Consider the following 18,347-nt stretch of genomic DNA (forward strand, 5'->3'; position numbering starts at 1 on the left):
TTGGGAGCAGATACTGTTACCTCCTGAATAAAGGAAAAACTCAAATAGTCTGCTCGCAGCAATACAACGTTCAAGATCCTGGAAAAGTTGAAACAGCCACTTATCTGGGGGTCAAGACAAGTTCTTCTGTGGACATAATGTGGCCCATTAATTTAGATTTGGTACTTGATAATATAAGTACAGAATAAAGACGCTTAGATAAGCTGTATCTGACATTTATAGGGATATCCGATGTATTAAAAATTAGAATCTTCCCTAAACTGTGGTATCTGCTATGCTCAATCCCCCTGGAATTAGCAGATCCAACTATGAAAAAGCTGAATGCTGTGTTTTCCAATTGTATATGGAATTACCAAAATACCTGACAGGCGCTGAAAACTCTCATGCTCCCTCAGGAATGAGGGGGGTGGGCTGTCCCAAATTTATGGTTTATTATTGGGTTACTGCACTATAACAGAAGGGTATCTTGCAAAAACCGGATAGTTTGACCACTAACAACATAGATCTACCCTCTACCTATCATTTAGCTATTGGAAAAGAGGCACAAGGGGTCTTTCTCAGACAATTAGAACTCAGTTATTATAAGAAGACACATTTCAAGTGCATAAAGTGTAGTTTATAAGATAGTTCCTTCCTGCTGGAAACAGGCCTTAGTGCTATAGAAAACCACCCTTGACCCTCAGTGTCTGAACAACGACCGTCCTATATCCCTTCTCCCTTACTCTGTAAAAATTCTCGAACGCCTGGTCAGCAGACCTCTGTCTACCTTTTGGGAAACCAATTTGAGATTCGATGATGAGCTTCTTCGTTTTTGATGAGGCCACGGGACAGAGACAGCATTGGTTGTGGTCCTGGACGAATTTAGAATGAGGGCAGACATTGGTCAATCAACTGTGCTGATTTTACTCGATATTTCTGCCGTATTCGACATGGTCAACCACAAAATTTTATTGAGGCGGCTTGCGGAACTTGGGCTGGAAGACCTTGCTTTTAACTGGCTCAAGTCCTATTTGGAGAATAGGCAACAAGCAGTATGACTCCCCCCTTTTCATCCAAATTTAGAACAGTAAAGCATTGGGTCCCTCAAGTATCTTCCATTGGTCCGATCCTCTCCAATATTTATTGAAGAACTCTGATCCCCATCATTAAATCCTATAACATCAAGCTGGTGAATTATGCTGACGACGCACAGCTCATCCTATCTCTGGAAGAGAGGGAGTCTGCGTCACTCAGTGACTTCCATGAGTGCATGCAGAAGATGACTAGTTGGCTTATGGATAATTCTCTGCAATTTAATGGTGGGAAAACAGAAATTCTGCACTGTACAGTGAAAAAAGTCCCTCGCCCACTTCCAGATGAATTCTGGTCTATCCAGACAGGCACGACTCCCATAACAGTGGCTGATGTGCGTAATTTATGTATGGAGAAACATGTAAATAAAACAGTTGGGACTTGTTTCTCCCTTATCAAGGCCTTGCAGAAGTTCCTCCCCATGCTGCCTCTGTCAGCCAGGGCTATAGTAGTCAGAATCGTTACCCTGAGCCGGCTAGACTGCTGTAACGCCCTGCTTCTTGGTGCCCCTAATTTTCTCATTAAGTGACTACAAAGAATTCAAACAATAGCCGCCAAGTTAGCTTAAAGAGGAAATGGGATGTCTCTGCATCTGCGGCTCTTATCGATCTCCACTTGCTTCCTCTGGCCAAGTGTTCAAGGCCCTCCATGGACTCGGACCCCGGCCTCTGCAGGAAAAATGTGTCTGCTACTCCCCTTCACAAACGCTTCACACCTCTACTGCTTACCTGGCCTGCACCACCAGAGTGTGAACTTCTAGATATGGTGGCAGAGCATTCAGCTGGACTGCAGCACAGCTGTGGAATAACCTCCCACTTAACGTCAGAGAATCAGAGGAGTTCATACAGTTTAGAAAAAAACTTAAAACCCATCTTTTTCCCAGTTTGTAGTGTTACGTCACCTGCGGTAGGCTAAATCTGCGTGTGTATTGAAACTCCTATCTTTCAGCGCCAGTATACCCATGGGGTGATAGAGCGCTTAAATATTGGATATTTTTCATTACATACATTACATAAAGGCGGCCTGGAAGATCTAAACGAAGGTTGGCAGATTGCTGAAAATCTTAAGGTACAACAGATATACACCTTTTTGGCTGTATTTTATGATGCAATGGGTGGAACCTGGGAACAAGCTGGAATTGATTGGATAGCAGATCTGTACAGCAACACGTAGATTTCCTCATTTACAGGATTAGTACAAGTACAGGATAGATAATAGAACACAAATTAAATCTTAACATTTTAAGGAATACCTTATGCATCTGCCTACTGGGTCCTTCGGCTTGGTCAAAACCCCAATCTTGGAAACAATAAGCCAGGGAGATAGTAGGATTAGGGACATGTCTAAAATCTTAATCAAACCCCCCCCCCCCCCCCAATGACTTGGAAAAAACTGAAGCAAAATGGGCAGCAAAATTGGGGGCTGGGGATGTTGACTTATATATGTCAATATCTAGGTCAACATTATATGTCAATATTGAAGGCCCAGCATTATAAAACAATCTTTAGTCTATACTATACACCTACAAAGCTATATGATTGGGGGAAGAGGGAGAATGGCAACTGCCCTCGATGCCAATCATGTCTTGCTGACAGTATACATATGTTCTATTCATGTAGCAAACTGTTGGTTTAAGAACTGGCAGAGATCATTTCTGGCAACAAACAATCAACAAGGCAATCCCTATTAGTTCATTCTTGATGTTATTAGGATATGATGGTCAGAATAATCTAGATGTACCACAAAGGGATTTTATATTTATCACAGTTGCTGTTGCTCAACTACTGAATGCCACTGCATGGAGAGATGTTGATCCCCTGCATATCAGGACTGGCTACATCGCCTGCTGAGTATTCATGTGCAAGAAACAGCATTGTATAAAAGCAAAGGCATAGGAGCAAGGTACAGGGGTCTTAAGATTTGGGTACTCTTGAGGATATGGTTCAATAACAGAGCTGGATGGAAGGGGCAGCTCTAAGCAAAGCTAACTGAGGAATACATGATGGGGATGTTTGATCTGCCTCAGGATCCAGCTATGTTCTTATGATCTTGTGTGCTTATGTTTAAAAACTGTGAGATGGCAGACCTCAGTCATTACGACTATACAGGGATCTAGCTAGTAGGATATGGAGGACCTGTTAAGATATGAGTAGTGAGATAGAGATACCAGTGCCATCGAAATATCTGACAGTTCAGACATCCCCCCATTTTCTTAAACTAGAAATGTAATACGTTTTATCTTTTTATCTCCTTGATGGACTAAGAAAACTGCGTGGTTATATCTGTAGCTATCTATGTATTTATGCAGCTATGTATAAACTATATAATTTAATTACTTATGAAATTATTACGTATGTAACTTATTCTCTTTTTGTACCTTTCTAGTTATAATAAAAACATGTTTAAAAAAAAAATCAAAATCTGGCCTGGTGATGTGTCATGCAGCATTAGCTCAGTGGAGTTGTGAGGTTGCGATGCAAGGTCCTGCATTATTGTTGAGGAGGCAGTCTACGAGGGGCTTGCAATGCATCGGCCTACGTCAGTGCCTGTTCAGATGAGGCTGCAGAATGCAAGGGCTATGCAATGTCCTTGCACTGTGAGAGTCCTCGCATTTCCTCATTGTTGCTCTGTGCAGCAGAGGCGATGTGTTGATTCTGCTGGATACAAATTTCGGCTGGCAGAGCACCTTCAGTTCCAGAGCACAAGCACTTAGCACTGGTTAGCAATGATAAAGTGCATGGAGTCCTGAGGCCAACAAAACAAATTCAGCAAAAAAGTGGAGGGTAAAGACAACACATGTGTTGTTATAATGCAGTTCATGCAAATGTAATATTTTATTTTATTAACATGTGTCGAACACTGTTACCATTCTAAAAAAAATATCAGTGTTATGGTGGCTCTAAAGGAAATGCTTCTGGGGCCAAGGACTGGGTAGCACCACTAGGCAGGGTAAGACTCACAAAAGCAAAGTTCAGGTGCTGTTTACAACCAACCAGCACTTGGAGTCACTCTGGTGGCCTGGGTACATTTTATAGGTCGAGTCCTTCCCACCCAAGCAAGAAGGCAACAGGGCAACAGGTCAGCACAGCAGGCAGCTGTCGTTCAGTGCAGCAGTCCAGCAGAGTGGCAGTCTTTTCAGTAGCACAGAAGTCCTTCTTCCTTTCAGATTCTACAGGTCCAAAAGTGTACTGGAAAGTTGGGTGTCTGAGGTCCAATACCTGGTGCACACTTTGAAGTAGAGGTCGTTTCTAGAGGTTTCCAGCCCACTAGTTGGCAGGGATCCCCTTCCTCCATATCCTGGCCACATTTGTCATTTGTCAGAGGTCACAAAAGACCAATGTCAGCCTGTTGTGTGAGGACTCAGGCAGGGTCTTTGTGATGGGCAAGTGTGGTAGGGGACAGCTCCTCCACCTCATTAACTTATAGTGGCCCATACTGCAAATAACTATCTTCCCTTTGTCTCACTGTCCAGGAACAATACACAAGGACCAACTACCAGCTACACTTAGTCATGTGCCTGGTATCCGGCCGCAGGCACCAAATGCTTAAGACAAGTAAATGCCCAGTTTCTAAAAATGCGAAAAGGGGAAACAAGGGAACCCTACTCACAACGGAACCAGGGCAAACTATATATCCAAAGAACAATGGTTCCTGTGGCATACGAATTTAAAGAATATACGATACTTGACAGCTTAAATAAGCAATATTCACTTGTAGCAGAGAAGGATTTGGCAGAGAAAGAAACACACATATGCAAAATTTATAAGAAAGAATTCTTATACTTCAACTCATGAAAAGTGTCCATATTTACAACAGCAACACATATACAAAAGATTGTATATACAGTGAAAAGTGCAGTGCGTCCCAAGTGATTTTGTGAACAAAAAACCAGAAAAAACACAAATAATAAAGGGTCTATACAGTTTTTGTGTTATGGATATTTACACAGGGAAAGGACCAAGCAATGTAATACAATAGTTGCTAACAGTGACTACATGAAATCACAAGTCACTGTGCTGAATGGGTTCCTTCCCTATAGCGTCGACGGCGTTTCGACCTGTAAGATGGAGGTCTCGTCAGGACTAGACAGTGGGGGACATCTCGTAGTGTCTTGACGTGGCGCAACCCATGCGTGATAAATAAAATTGAACTTACAGTGTACCCAGCCGGGCACACTGTGGTTGATTGTGGTATTTCAATATATTGGCACTAGGATTGCAGTTGAAGAAACAGGATAATACCTGCTCTATGGACGCGGACTCGCTTGATCGCACTTTCCCGGTCGGCTGTTTGGTAACCAAGTGGTTACCAAACAGCCGACCGGGAAAGTGCGATCGAGCGAGTCCGCGTCCATAGAGCAGGTATTATCCTGTTTCTTCAACTGCAATCCTAGTGCCAATATATTGAAATACCACAATCAACCACAGTGTGCCCGGCTGGGTACACTGTAAGTTCAATTTTATTTATCACGCATGGGTTGCGCCACGTCAAGACACTACGAGATGTCCCCCACTGTCTAGTCCTGACGAGACCTCCATCTTACAGGTCGAAACGCCGTCGACGCTATAGGGAAGGAACCCATTCAGCACAGTGACTTGTGATTTCATGTAGTCACTGTTAGCAACTATTGTATTACATTGCTTGGTCCTTTCCCTGTGTAAATATCCATAACACAAAAACTGTATAGACCCTTTATTATTTGTGTTTTTTCTGGTTTTTTGTTCACAAAATCACTTGGGACGCACTGCACTTTTCACTGTATATACAATCTTTTGTATATGTGTTGCTGTTGTAAATATGGACACTTTTCATGAGTTGAAATATAAGAATTCTTTCTTATAAATTTTGCATATGTGTGTTTCTTTCTCTGCCAAATCCTTCTCTGCTACAAGTGAATATTGCTTATTTAAGCTGTCAAGTATCGTATATTCTTTAAATTCGTATGCCACAGGAACCATTGTTCTTTGGATATACAGTTTCTAAAAATGGCATTTTCAGGATTGTGATTAAAAATCTGACCTTACCATTAAAGAGCTCCTTTAAGTACAATTATACGGCCACCAAACTCAAACTGTCTACCTGCTTACTATCTGAAAGTTATTACTTATTAAATGCAATTAGGCAACCCAAAGGTATCCTATGGGAGAGGTAGACCTTACAGCAGGAAAATACGAGCTTAAGAGTTTTCTGTACCAGGCCATGTAAAACTCGAAAGTACATGTCAACCCTTTTAAATACACTGAACCGTGCCTGCGGGTCTGTTCAGGGCTAAACTAGGGGAGACTTATATGCATTAAAAAGGAAGATTTGGGTTTGGGAAATGATTATTTTGCTAGGTCAAAAAGGCAGTTTAAAACTGCACACACATGCTGCAATGGCAGGTCTGATACATGCTTAAAAGGCTACTTAAGTGAGTGGCATAATCAGACCTGCAGGCTTACTAAAGCATTTTATTTATAGGCCCTTGGCACATGTATTACCACTTTACTAGGGACTTACAAGTAAATTACATATGTCAATTGGGTGTAATCCAGCTCTTGCCATGTATAGATGAGAGAGCACAAGCACGTAGCACTGGTTAGCAATGATAAAGTGCATGGAGTCCTGAGGCCAACAAAACAAATTCAGCAAAAAAGTGGAGGGTAAAGACAACACATTTGAGAGTGTCTAACAGTGTTGTTATAATGCAGTTGATGCCAATGTAATATTTTATTAACATGTGTCGAACACTGTCACCACACTAAAAAAATATCCGTGTTATGGTGGCTCTAAAGGAAATCTTCCTTCCACTTTTAGATTCATCTCGTTTGCTTAGTTTTCCCTGTAAAGTGTCTGAGATTAAAACATTTTAATTCACCTCTTATTAGTGGTGAAATTATAATAATAAACATTATAAACTAAGAGAAACAGTCACAAAATTGAGTCAACTTATAATAGCATTGCTTTTGACAGGGGTTTGGAAATATTTATTTCAATCCATATCATGTTAGCAGGCTATATTTGACGTACATCACCTGACAATGCCTGGAAAAACAAAACCCACACCCTTACAGAGAAACATAATTGAATTGGGTAGCTGATTGTCAGCTCACCTGCAGGCTGTGGCCTCTTTTCCCTTATTTTATATTGTTACTTTGGAACCAGATGCTCCTATACAAGGCACTCTGCTACTCTTATAGATCTGGCATGTGCAATATAAAACAGCGGTAACGAAAATGAAATAAAAATAGTGTACCAATCCACACACCTAAACTTGAAGTCTGCTGGCCAGCTGTTTGAAATTACCTTTACTGCAGCATCACCCCCAAACATTTTGCCTTCCTCTACCTGTTTTTCGCTGAATTCAATTTTTTGAGCATTAGGACTCTGAGCACTTTACCGCTGCTAACCAGTGCAAGGTGCGTGTGCTCTCTTCTCTAAACATGGTAATATTGGCTCATACCCAAATGGCATATTTTATTCACTTAAAATACCCTAGTAAAGTGCATTACATGTACCCAGGGACTGTTAATTAAATGCTACTTTGAATAAAAAGGCAGAAAATGACACTTTTAGAAAGTTGCCAATTTCTTGCCTTCGCCTTTTGGTGCCTGCAGCCTGTCTCTGGTCACAAGACTGGGTGTAGTTGGCAGATGAGCTTTGTATAGTCCTCCTAGACAGCCATACACAATGGAAGCTTAGGTGTGACTGAGTGGGCTATCACTGACAGGGTGGGTTAGAGGAGCTGTACCCAACCTCACTTACTTACTGAATAAGCTATGTCCTGTCCCCACACAAAAGACTGCCTGCCACCTGTAGTTAGTCTGAAGCCAAGGCTGGCAGGCCAGGGCATCTGTTCACTTTGAAGGCATGCCGCTAGAGGTTTCTTCCTACTTCAAAGGCACAACTATGCATAAAAGGAGGACCTCAGACACCATCACTTCTGTACACTTTTGGACACATGGACACTCTGCCAGGAAGAAGGGCTGCTGTGCTGCTGACAGGACATCTCACTCTGCTGGACTTCCACCCTGCCGCACTCCTGCTTTGCTATGCTGTCCTGCTGCCCACTGCCCTCTTGCCTGGGTGAGAAGAACTGGACATGCATCTCTTAAACCCACAGTAACTCCAAGGGCTAGAAGGATGGCCTCCTGATCTGATGACTCAGGGACATAACAGGATTCCAATAACCTTATGCATCTGCACTTGAACCCCACCATCTATGATTTTACCCTGCCAAGTTGTATCACCCAGTCCGGTAACCTTGGAAATGGGCAAAAGGTGCTTACTAGCTCAACTTGCGCATTTGCTTTGCTGAGCGGGCATATCCAAGCCGAACGAATGCATCTTCTCTGCTAAAAGGTGCATCCCCTTGCCGAACCAACACATCTCCTCACCCGACAGAGCTTTCTCAAGCATAAATGACGCATCTCTGCTCCTGCGTGGATTTGACCCAGTAGAGATGGCCTGCATCTGTGATGAAGTAACATAGAATGGTAAGAAGGGAATATTCTCTGACAGAAGGATGGGCTGGGCTTTTCAAGTGTACAGGGCGGTTGGATCAGGAGTAAGAAGCACTTGTGTTCCTGATTGACGTTATCATAGCATCGACCTCAGATTCCTCATATCTGATGCCTCGCTGAAGGCCCTGCGCATCTCTGGACTAGACCCTGGCAGCTCTCATTGACGGCAGCCTTGGCGATGACACTGGACTCCGCGTTGCAGCTCGCAGCTCTTTGGAACTGACGCATCGCCTGCTGTGCGCTGCAACTCAAACGCCAGGACTTCACGTTGCAAGCCCCGTCAACGGGATTCTCGGCGAAAAAAAGAACAGGACCTCGCATGGCAGCCTCACCGCATCTCGTAAACAATGCATCACCTCAGCTGTGCAGAGCTTCTTCTACACAGATCCATGCAAATCTGTGCAACTAGGATTTAAGTGACTTTGTTCAGCAGGCCTACCTGGGTCCCTGTAACTGGCCCATGCGCAATTGTGATCTATGCCAAAACCTGATTTACTGTAAGCTCACTGACCCCAGGGAGCTTGCTAAGCTGGTGGACTGTTGGATCAGCACCAGGGTCCAAGAGAAGGTACCAGGGAGTGGCTCAAGAAGAAGGATTCAGGTTCCCCTCAGCAAAGGGGAAAGTTAAGGAAGACACAGACAGGCCCCAGAGTAAGGGGGACAAAATGGTTCCCATGTCTCTTCCGAGAAACAGGGATGAGGTTTTGGATGACGATGACCCAGGGCACCCCATTTCCCACCCTGCTACTTTTAATGTTCCCAGCTAGGACACAAGCAGGAGGGAGTTTGTCTGTCCCAATAAACCACCCACTGGTGGGATCTCTACAGGGGTGGACAATATGGCCTTAGAGGTTAGTAAGTCCTCAAGGTGAAGGTCAAAAATCATGGCATGATCTCTCTTAGTGAGGGTGGGAGTCATCACTTTCACCAGGTGAAATTGAATAGGGCCACTGCCACTGCTCTGAGGGACACTACAGAAAAGCTAGTTTCTCCAGAGCAGTACTCAGACTAGCTGTGTAGGGAAACCCAGGTCCAGGGCATGTCTTTTTCTGCCCTATGGTCCTATATCTCTGGAGTGGGGTGGGGAGGTGATCCAGGGTAGGCTCATAGTTAGTCTCCAGATGCCCATAGACTGCATTCTGGGAAATGAGTTGCCCCCGGTGTCAGGAGAACTAAGAGAAGCAGCCTCCCGGGATGCCCAGATATTTCAGTTTTCTGGGCATACCACTCCCAAGCGGAGGGTACAGGAGCCCAGATAGAGGGTCAGGAAGGGGAAGAGATCACCCCTGTCACCTGTTCAGCCTCTGTGTACAGACCCCATGCTGGGTAACCAAGTGTCATAATGCCATCCCTGAATTATTGGGAGGTAGAGAGGAAAAAGAATGCAAGACACCTGGGGCTACTGCCTCTCACTCTATGAAACAATCAAGGTCAGAGACCCCTGAATTGTCCAGGGCCTGGATATTGACACTGACAGCTGCCAGTGGCCTCCGCTGGATTTACTTTATCATAGCATCGACCTCAGATTCCTCGGATCTGATGCATCGCTGAAGGCCCTGCACATCTCTGGACTACGCCCTAGCAGCTCTCATTGATGGCAGCCTCGGTGATGACACTGGACTCCACATTACTGCTCACAGCTCTTTGGAAGTGACGCATCGCCTGCTGTGCACTGCAACTCCAATGCCAGGACCTCACGTTGCAAGCCCCGTCAACGGGATCTCGACTACAAAAGAACAGGACCTCGCATGGCAGCCTCACTGCATCTCTTAAATTATGCATCACCTCAGCTGCGCAGAGCTTCTTCTACACGGATCGATGCAAATCTCTGCAACTAGGATTTAATTGACTGTTCAGCAGGCCTAACTGGGTCGCTGCATCTGGCCCATGCTGCATTGTGATCTGTGCCAAAACCTGATTGATTGTAAGCTCACTGACCCCAGGGACCTTGCTAAGCTGGCGGACTGTTGGATTAGCACCAGGGTACAATAGAAGGTACCAGGAAGCGACTCAAGAAGAAGGATTCAGGTTCCCCTCAGCAGAGGGGGAAGTCAAGGAAGGCACAGACAGGCCCCAGAGTAAGGGGGAGGAAAGAGTTCCCATGTCTCTCCGGAGAAACAGGGATGAGGTTTTGGGGGGCGATGACCCAGGGCACCCCATTTCCCACCCTGCTACTTTGAATGTTCCCAGCTAGGACACAAGCAGGAGGGAGTCTGTCTGTCCCAATAAACCACCCACTGGTGGGATCTCTACAGGGGTGGACAATATGGCCTTAGAGGTTAGTATGTCCTCAAGGTGAAGGTCAAAAATCATGCCATGATCTCTCTTGGTGATGGTGGGAGTCATCACTTTCACCAGGTGAAATTGAATAGGGCCACTGCCACTGCTCTGAGGGACACTACAGAAAAGCTAGTTTCTCCAGAGCAGTACTCAGACTAGCTGTGTAGGGAAACCCAGTTCCAGGGCATGTCTTTTTCTGCCCTATGGTCCTATATCTCTGGAGTGGGGTGGGGAGATGATTCAGAGTAGGCTCATAGTTAGTCTCCAGATGCCCATAGACTGAATTCTGGGGAATGAGTTGCCCCCAGTGACAGGAGAACTAAGAGGAGCAGCCTCCCAGGATGCCCGAATACTTCAGTTTTCTAGGCATACCACTCCCAAGCGGAGGGTACACAAACTCAGTTAGAGGGGCAGTGAGAGGGAGAGATCACCCCTGTCATCTGTTCAGCCTCTGTGTACAGACCCCATTCTGGGTAACCAAGTCTCAGGATGCCATCCCTGAACTAATGGGAGGTAGAGTGGAAAAAGAATGCAAGACACCTGGGGCTACTGCCCCTCACTCTAAGAAACAACCAAGGTCAGAGAGCCCTGAATGGCCTAAGGGCCTGGTTCTTGACACTGACAGCTGCCAATGGCCTCCGCTGGTTTCTATCCTTATGGGAATAATTTTTGTTGAGTGGAGAGTAAAAGTCTGATCTAAGGGGTGGAATGGGCCACATCACTTTTCTTTGGCCATGGTGGTACTGTCTGCCTACTGGGATTCATCTGTGAGCATATTAAGGTTAGGTGCTGCACAGATGGGTTCCACAGATGAGTAGAAGAGTCCCCAATGGCTCAGTTCAGTGGCCCAGGAGGATATAGACAAAGGGATCCAACTGAGTTCAGAGAGGCGTAGGACTGACAAGTGCACCTGCAGTGGAGGGCAATCGTCCACATTCTATTGCTTAAGCAGGGAAGTCCATTGAGGTATTGGTTAGCCTATCCTGGCCTTAGGCTGAAGGGGGGGTATTTGTTGGAAATGGCTTTTTCTGTGGGATCACCCCTAAACGTTTTGCCTTCCTCCTCTTACTTTTTGCTGAATTTGCTTTTGTGGGCCTTAGACCTCTGAGTCACAGCTAACCAGAAAAAAATTGAAGTCGAGAGCAGGTTGTAATACACCTCACAAGCCCATAGTTTATGTGTGTGAAAAGTATGGGGGTTAACCTGTTTCATGCCTATTATTGTCCGCCCTGCTTGGCAGACCTAGACTCCCCCTTAGGAACTGCATACTCTTTGTGTTCTTGGCAATCCTCAAATGCCATCACATGACACTAAACAATGTACTTGGCCTCTGATTCATGATGGGCCACTACATAAAAAATACCAATAATCTAGTAACCAGCCAGGAGCTGATCAACATCAGTGTTGATCAGAAAGCCAAGGTGACAGAGTACAAATCTTGACACAAGGTTTGTGTTACTGAGGCTGTGAAACCAATGGTATTTCAGGACACATTACCTGACCCCCGCACAGTAATTTCAACTACTTAATTGTTTTAAAGACCCCAATACAACTACATTGGTTCCTTGATATGAAGAGGTATGGTCTAGGAGTGGGTAAAGCTGTCTTGCCACATAGCATGTATCATTTATGCAGGCATAATGAGGGTGGCTCTCCGTGAGGAAATCGAAACTCCTGCAAAGCATTTTGTCAAAAGATTCCCATTCTCTCCATCTGTTGCTGAGCGCAAAAGATCTTCCATACCTTTACCATTTGACCGTCCTTTATCTAATTCTACAAGTCAAATTGCGTCCATTGTGAGCATGCTTGCGCAGCCAGGAGCATAGCTAAATTGGGGTGTTTGGAGTGTGACACTGTCCCAAATAAATGTATTATTGGCTTATAAATTGGGTCTTGATGCCCTATATAGGGTCTGCTATGTCTGGGACAGTTTTTCGTCTAATATTAAAAGACAAAAGAGTGGAGAGGGAGAGAGAGAGAGAGACAAATAGAGAGAGAGGGAGAGAGAGAGAGAGAGAGAGAGAGAGGGAGAGAGAGAGAGAGAGAGAGAGAGAGAGACAATTTTATGGTTTGGTGGGACGATTTCTATTGTTGCATTCACTGATATTGCCATTAACGTTACCTCCAACAAGGACAAATGGATGCAGTCTCCCATAACCTGCAAAACACCTATGCAGTTAGACTTTACAATTGCAAAACTGCCTAAATTAGTAACTGCTGGTCTCGTTTTTAGCTATCTAATTTGCTAAAGGGCAGCACTTTAATTATGGTGTCCAGACCTATTTTCGGTCCCAGTCCAATCCAGTTTAGAGTAAACAGTGTTGCCTATATCTAAAGGAGTGAAAGCCTACCTTTGTACTAGAATGAAATCCTTGTATAGCACACCTTCTTTGGTTTAAATAAAATATATCTTTTTTAAATTGTAGGAACGGTCTTGTAATGTCACTTGACTATACTCATTTTGCCAAAGCTTTAGGGTAGCTCCTTCTAGGTTTCACTACAGAACTTTTGTAGCCAATACTGGCTTAGAATCGGACCTTGCTCCTGATTGTGCGTGTCCCACCTAGGGATCGTTCAGTCTCAGTGTGGTTTGCTTGGATGAGTTGAATTATTCCACTGCTATGTGCAAGATATTACATTGCAGCACATGCAAAGCATCCTCCCTCCCTCCCTCCTTCTCTCTCTCTACTCTCTCTCTCTTCTCTCTCTCTCCCCCCTCCATCTCTTCACCTGATTCCCCACCTATCCTCTATCCTGCTTTCAAATTAGCCCCCTCTGCACCTGCTTCTCCATCATGGGCACATTCATCACCCACAACTAATACGAGTGGTGTGAGGCCAACTGACCATTGTGGGTGCTTTGTGGGTGCTTGTATACGCACAGTGGCCGTCTTGGAATACTTTTTCACAAAGTTTAATTAAAAGTATTTCAAGATGGGGCTGCAAATGCATGTGGCGACTACTTGATGCTTTTCTTAAGATTAAGAAAAATCATTAAGGAGTGTTACTGTAGATGTGCTTGAACAGCATTCCTCTGGAAACAAATAGCAAAGCCAAAATGGTCTTTGCACCGACATCACAGGCTACATCTACTGGAAATGTCAATGCTTGTTCATTTAGCAGGTTCATTCAGTAGTGGAGAAGACGGGATTTTATTGGCTATCAAATAGCCGAAAACCTGGAGCCAGAGGAGTCAGTGGAAGGAAAAATGAATCACAAAATTGATTGATGCGGTTTGTATTGGGAGACTCAAGTTTCTAAGGTGAGAACCAGAGATCTGCCGTATTAACATCTTATTCTAAGCTACCTTCAAAACGTGGCCTCAGACAAAAGAATGCTTAGGAGATAAATTGTAGGTTTATTTTTTAGTAGAGGAGACTGGAACCATTCTAATCCGTACCCATCTATCACAGCATTAGTAACTTAGAGACAACCTTGACATCTGAGATGAAGCAGAAACAACTAATGCACTACATGATGTATGCAGATCAACGATTTCCATATTTTCGGGAATGCAGAAGAAGGTGGCTCTTAATTTACAGCTTTCTCTTTATTTCTGGTTTTTTTTTTGATTTGCTCTTTTTCTAGCCTTTTCGTCTCTTGGCATTCTTCACAAACACGTTTGAATTGCAGATGTGTTAAGATGACCCCCAGTTGTGAGTGGCATTCACTTGCCGTAGCTTCATGTCCTAATATTTGCAAATTAGAATGTGGTTTTTTTTGGGCGATGTGCGTTTTGGTGCATACAATTATTGGAAGTGTGCCCAGGCTCGATTTCTTTGCATAGCCTCGTTGACTTAATTCTACTCCTTAACTTTCCACTACTGTGGCATTTATTGGTGAGTGGAATCTTCTTTTCCGCTGTAAATGTTTAATCTTTCTTTGTTACGCCATGGGAACATGAGGCCATAGCATAAACAGCTGCATTTGCTCAGTACCGAGCTGGGTGCTTGTTTTTATTCGTGTGCAGTCTCTAAAGCATAGACAATTTATACGAGTTAGTGCATAAGTTGCAGAGAGGCAATCGCTATCAGGATTGGACTGGCCATTTATCTTATTAGGCAGCCCTCAAGGGAGGCTGTTTTTTGAAGGCCAACATCTGTCGCTGGCGCCTTTTATCACTCTCTCCAGCTCTCCAGTGTTAAAAGCAGCAAGCGCAACAGCACACAAACAGAGAAAGAGTGGAGGAAAAGAGCAACAGACGTGAGAAAGAGTTGAAGTAAATAGGGGAGAGAGAGTTGGCAGAGATCACAGAGAGGGAGAAGAGGTAGGCGAGATAAAGACTCAATGAACTAGAGGAGACGGCGAGAGAGAAGGAAGGAAGCAGGGGGGGTTTGCACCTTTGCCGTGGCAGTTTTTGGTTCCTATTGTGGCAAGATCATTATTCACTGATTCTGAGATGTGCTGTTTGCAGCTCATGCTCTAACTCGGAGACATTCTAAGTTAAATGTGCACGCTTTAGACAAACCATACATGGAATCAGCTTTGTGCTGAACCTGTTCAACTGATGCTACTAACCCAGATATGTTTGTTCTATTTCTTTTGAAATATTGAATTTCTTGCCCATCTTTCATATCTGTGAATTAGAAAAGACCTTAAAAAACATTACATCTATGTTTCCCACTGTATTCTTTGTAGAAGCAGTACCGCTAGTTTCATTCACTGGACATTGCTTGTTCACTCTGTTTTGAATCCACCTGTTGCTAAAAGATGTCCCTGTATCCTCACCTATACAATACAATTGGGAAATGTGTTGTAACATCCTGGGCCTCATTTATGAGTTTTTGCCGTAGGGCAACGCAGCAGGTCTTGCTGCCCTACAGCAAAAGAAAAGGGCAGGAATGCGATGTATTTATTCCTGTCCCTTTCCCCTGTGCCTGCGCACAATGGGCTGCAGTGTACTAATGCAGGCACTTTTGCACCATGGTGCAAGGGTGCCTGCATAGCAGAGATGTTTATTTTTGTTCACAAAAACAATCACAAGAGGCTTTTTCCTCTTTCTATGTGTGCTGCACACATAGAAAGAGTTAAAAAGAGGAGAAATAAAGATATTTCTCCTTGGTGTACCTCCCTTAAGCCTTGACTGGGGAGGCGTACATTTTTTGTGCTGCCTCAGACTTACAGTTTCTTGTAAATCTGCGGCAGTGTTAAAAAGCCATGGAGGTTGCTGGGAACACCCCTGCAACACCCATGGAACGCCCCTTTCACTCAGTTTTTTTGTGAAAGGGGCACATATTTACAAGGGCATGAAAGCCATGTGGCGTATGTGGCCTTATAAATATACCAGTGGCACATTGCGCCACCAGAACTACACAAAGTGACATTCCGGCAGCGCAAAAGTGGCCGTAGGGCCTCACTCATTTATAAGGTTATGCCTTAGGGCAGTGCCGCAAGGAATCTTGCTGTGCTGCCCTACGTCAAAGCAAAAGGGCAGGAATGCACTGTATTGAGTGATACGGTACATTCCTTTCCTTTTCCCCAGTGCCTGCGCACAATAGGCTGCCTTGCTCCAAAACTGGCACCCTTGCAAGGGTACCTGCATTACGGGACTGATTGATTTTGTGCAGGAGGGGACACTTTCCTGCACAAAATCAACCAATTCAGGTGATTTCCTTTTTCTATGTGTGCTGAAAAAATCACGAGGAGAAATTAAAACATTTCTCCTCATTGTGCCTCCCTAATAGCACTTCTGGGGTGGTGTTAGATTCTGATACATTCCCAGGTTTCTCGTAAATCTGGGAATGTGTCAGGTTCCATGGGTATTTCGTGGAAACACCCACAGCAACAAATATGTATCTTCACATTGCATGCTAATTCATTGCATGCCATTTCAGCACTGTTGTTACAATGACTGTGTTGTAACAACGCAAACCAGTACAACGCAAGTCGTTACAACGACTTGCTGTATGGGGCACGCTGGACTTAGAAATAGTAGTATTTACTATTCCTACTTCAGTTTGTGCAGCAGCAGGGAAGGTTTGGATTGTTAATCCAACACCAGCGCACCCCCTACAGTGAGTCGTTGAAATGACTTGTGATGTAATGGTATGCGTGGTAACGATGTGGTCAGTGTAACAACCACGTTGTAAAGGTACAACGTTGTGGAGACAGCATTGCAAACGCTGTTTTCTGCAGCAGCACCCATGGAACGCCCCTTTCATGCAGTTTTCTGCATGAAAGTGGCTTTACGTGGCCTTATAAATATGCTGTTTCACATTTTGCCACTGGAATGTCAAAAAAGTGATGGGTAGGTGGCCCAAAAGGATCAGTAGGTCCTGATAAATGAGGGCCCTCTGTATTATCTGTGTAGCGAAGTGTCTTTCCTAATATATTGTCCATTTAGTTCCTCTCAGTTAACTGGAATTGTAGTTTTTTCTGTTTTCTTTGTTATGTGCACACATTTCCATTATTTAATTGATGTTGATGGAGACCTGCCTGCATGGATTTCCTATGAGTGTTTGCTTTTTCTAGAATGTTGTAAAAAAAGATTTTAGGCAGCATACTGCTCTTGTCTAGTGCGCGATTTGAATTGAGTCTCACCCAGGTGTTTATAGCGGGTCTGTGCAGTGCAAGTTTCACTCAGTGGGGCAGTAAGGTGTTCAGTGGGGGAAAAGAGGGGGCACTATGGTCAGAGCTGCTGAATTTGGTACTGGGGAACTAGGTTCAGCCTTCATGACCAGTCCACCAGACCACTCTCCTGAGGGAGCACATTCCCATGCTAGACCTTAGAAGGCCACACAAAACCTTAGAAGGCCTGGTGTCTTAGCACCAGCAGGTGGACCCTAGTAGTGGCAAGTGTGGGTTAACCTAGAAGGCCTGTCCGCCACAATTCATTCTTAAGTTCACCTTCAGTCTTGCAGGGCCTATGAAGCAGCACAACAAAGAGTGACAGTGACTCTGTCACTGAGGTCACAGGACCCTTGAGCAGGGTGGCTTTAGGGCAGTGCAACTGCACCAGGCGCTGACCAGCCGTGGTCCGTGCAGGTAACAGCAGTGGGGCAGAGGGGCCGGGTAAGGGGGGATTTCGAGGGATGATGCAGAGGGAAAATTAAATAAATAATTTTCCCTCTGCATTGTCCCTTGAAATCCCTCTTTACCCCACCACCCACCGCTCCTACCTGCACGGACACGGCTGGCGCTGACTTCAGGTGGGGGCGTTGTGTTTGCAAGTATAATATGGTTTTAAAAAACACTTGCTGCCTCCTTCCTGGCCTCCAAAATTTTTCTGCAACAATAAAAATGTCATGATAACTCCAGTGATTAATGTTCTTAGTAGAGACAGAAGGTGTTTAGTTTAGTGGACGTTTTGACTCATGGAAAGAGGGTTAATGTGCCTGCTGCTAAGAACATGTACCATACAGATCACAAAGTGCACATAATGTAAATAGTGTAACTGCAACAAATGAAACTGGTCCTAGGATGCTTTTTTCCAGTTCAGGGAGGACGTGGACTGGCAGTTCGGCCTGGACTGTTCTCATTGGGCACAGGGTCAAGA

This window comes from Lissotriton vulgaris, chromosome 3_1 (genome assembly GCF_964263255.1).
Source record: "Lissotriton vulgaris chromosome 3_1, aLisVul1.2, whole genome shotgun sequence".
Lineage (NCBI taxonomy): Eukaryota > Metazoa > Chordata > Amphibia > Caudata > Salamandridae > Lissotriton > Lissotriton vulgaris.